We start from the raw sequence: 3,716 nt of genomic DNA on the forward strand, positions 1-3,716 counted from the left end.
AGCATCTTTGTCTGTTATACATATGACATAGAAGGTCAATAAGGAAGGCAGATAGTTTACGTCAATTGGTTTCTATTGCGATAAAATCTATATATATCTAAAAGTTCTATCAAGCAAGTGGAAAAATTGACGTATTATTGACGATTTATCGATTGGTACTTAATAGATGTAATTAGGTTCCTTTAGAATATTTAATGTGCAAATATAAATGATTAACTTTTTTTTGTTTAGCCCCGAAAATCTATATTGAAATGTACATGTGAATTATCTTCCTATAGACTATTTAATGTGTCAATATAAATGATGAAGTTTAACGTGAAGGGTCATGTTGTTTTTGATGATTTCAGTTCTGTTATATGTTTGTATATCTAAAAGTTCATATCCGGTATGAATAATCCACTCATTCTTGAGTTGTGTTGTAAATAAGGTTTAATGTATAAATTTGGTTGTAAATAAGATTACCGGCTGACCCGGTCAAGCCATCAAAACACTTGTACAACGACTAAAAACCAAAAAGTCAAAAAGAAAAAATATGAACAAAATAAAATCAAAAATAAAAATTTAGGGTATTCTTAACTTCACTTTGTTCGGTTGAAATTCATCAATTACAAGGTCCAGTTTAGGAAGTCAAAAACGCGTGCTTTCTCTCCAATTTATTTAAATTAATTCCTCTTCTTATCAAGTAAATTCTATTATTTTTAGGTGAGAATATTTTTCATTTATTTATTTTTAATTTTCATATAATTTTCTTTTATGCATTCGGTAGTTTATGGCATGAAAAAATAATGATGGGTTGGTTCATTGATTTAACTCACGTTGATTCATATTCCCATCATTAATGAGAATTCTTAAAGACATAAACTACATTCAAGAAACATCGGTTACAGATGATGTATATATAAATATACAATACAATTTGGGCTTCGTTAGTTTGTGCTCTGTATAAAAGGTGTTCTTTTCTTCCTGATATATTTTACGTTTCTTCTTTGTTGTTGGGTTCACATGGCAGGCCTTAAGCTTCGAGCCATCCCTGTCGGGCAATCTGGTGTGCTACTAAGCGAACTTCAGAAAGGGTCTGAAGGGCCTGTGACGGTCATGGTTTGTCGAAAATGGGACGTCATAAATAATAATCAAGCGTACATGAGTACCGTATTGTCGCTAATGAACAGGTATGTTAATGGTGTGTTTACTGTGTCAATTGATGTTATATTTGCTAAGTTTCGTCTTTTTTGATGCATCTTATTGTGCAGGCAAATATGATTTACTGTACCGCAAAGCATAAAACGTCGTTCAAATTCGTTGAGCGGATGAAGGAGGGCTGTCTATACACACTGGCTGGGTTTAATGTTGTGCTTAACAGGAAGGACTTTCGCATCTTGGCAGACGCTGTATACATGATTGAATTGGACGGGAATACGACGATAAAAAAGACTACTGGTGACGTCACAAGATTTGTGCGGTATGCTTTTCAGTCATGCCCGTTTGAAAAGCTTGTGCCAACAAATAACATATATTTGGTTGGTATGGTTCTTTTCTCTGCCTATTTTATTATGGTAATGACATATAGCATATATTTGGTACGTCTTTCGGCATTGACGGTGGGCGTGCTCCTGATAGTACATGTCATATGTATGCCCGTCAGGCCTTTGGATCTGAATTTGTTGTATATATTGGAACTGTTTATCATTTCTGCCTTTGATTTACCTGTCCTTAAGGCGCAATTGTTTATGCCTGTTCCCATCGACTGTACATATATATATAGAAATTTAAGACTGCGTTTGATGTTATTGTATTTTATGTGTTTACGATTGTGACCCCCGTCTTCTGTTGAACGCCAATTTGCAGACGTCATGGGTTATGTCCTGTACGCTGGTGGGCCTATAACAAAGTCTACGGGCGCGCAAACTGTTGAGTTTCTTCTGACCAACGAAGAGTATGTCACCTTACCATTATTTCCCCGCTTATTTCTATTCTGTTTTTTGTCCCGTTCTGGCCCGGTCATCTCTATCTTGCATTTGCTCAGCATGTGCAACTTGCTGATGTTCGTTTATGACTATTTGTAGTGGCCTGCAAGTCCCTATCACATTATGGGGTCTGACTGGAGAGACTTTTCTCAAAAAGAAAAGGAACGAAACCGGGCGCCTATGTATGCATGCTCACTGCCATGAATCCAAAAAAATATGGTGGTGAGTTTCTAGCACGTGTTGTATGTGTGTACGTATTTGCTGTTTGTTGGTCTAATATTGGCGCTCTAATCTGCAGGTGAGCTGGGGTTATCAAGCACCGCATCGACTCAAATTCTTAATGATGCTAAGTTGCCACCTTTACAAATGTTCAAGGCTCCCCTTGGGTTGTGCTTTTGCTTCTTTACTACATATTTTCGAACAAAGTTGTTTGTTTTAAGCATGACAAATCTCACTTTTGCCTTGCAGTGAGGAGGATCACAGCGCAAGGCGAACGGCCCCTGTTGAAACTGTCCTAAGTGTTGCCTCTCTTGCTTCACTTTTTAAATGGGGGCGTGATAATATGAGCGGGAAGGAAAAGGGTACTGGGGTAATGTCATGTGAACACTTACTGTTGCTCTTTATTAGTTAAAATTCATACATATTACTGAATGGTTCACTTTTGACTTTATCTATGCAGAGTGTGGTCTTCAAAAATGTGTTGGAAATTGTGAACGTGCGCACTAGGACAGGCTGGTACCTCATAACTTGCACAAGCGGCCGTTGTCGAAAAGGACTTACCAGGACTTTGGACGGATTTTGGTGCAAAGGCTATAAATCCAGTGTGCTATATCCTCAAATCTGGTATGTATTATTTCCACGTGATTTCCGAAATACAAATTATGTTGCTTATTGTGGTAAGAGGGACCAAGACAAAACTATATTCGCAAAGGTAGCCCAACTTTGACCACCTAATTATATGACGCTTAATAGAATAAATATACTAACGTAAACATACAATTTTGATTACGAGAACAAAGTTTATATATTTATGGATGGTTTCTCGGCAATATAGGGGTAAATGTAGAGGATGCTGCTACTTTGAAATCTAAGAGTCGTTTAGAGGAACTAAGAAGAAACTGAGATCAAGCGTCCACATAATTAATACGAGGCTGCAGTAGCTTAGAGGAATAGCTGATATGTTATTTGGATATTATAGTAAACAAAACAATTTTGACGTTACAAATACAAGAGACATAAACATATTTATAATAAATTCTACCCTTTAGAAACTAACCATGTTTATAATAAACTCTTTAGTGTAACATGTTTTTACTCCTTACGAATTGAAGATGTTCTAATAGGGTACATGTAATTCACATTAACGATGCAACATTTTAACAACATTTGAAAGTTTGTTGTTTATCAGTTTTTAATAAACAAGTACGTGGTGTATATGAACACTAACAGAACTTGGAACAAAGCATCACTAGCAACATTTGAAAGTTTAATTTCATAAGTTTTTTAATGAATAACTCCAGGGTGAATTTTGATTTTTATTACTATCCTTGAACATGAACATCTACTTTGATACAATCTATATATAAAAAAAAGTCGGCCCAACTCAAATACATCCACTCAAACATGATCAATAGAAAATAGTATTTAAGCCCACAAAGAAACGCTATACCTTCACCTTTAGCCAAAAAGAAAACGCATATCACAATCATCAATTCTAACAGTTGTAAACAAAAAATTAAAAAATATATATAC

Source organism: Erigeron canadensis, chromosome 4 (genome assembly GCF_010389155.1).
Source record: "Erigeron canadensis isolate Cc75 chromosome 4, C_canadensis_v1, whole genome shotgun sequence".
NCBI classification, from domain to species: Eukaryota; Viridiplantae; Streptophyta; class Magnoliopsida; order Asterales; family Asteraceae; genus Erigeron; species Erigeron canadensis.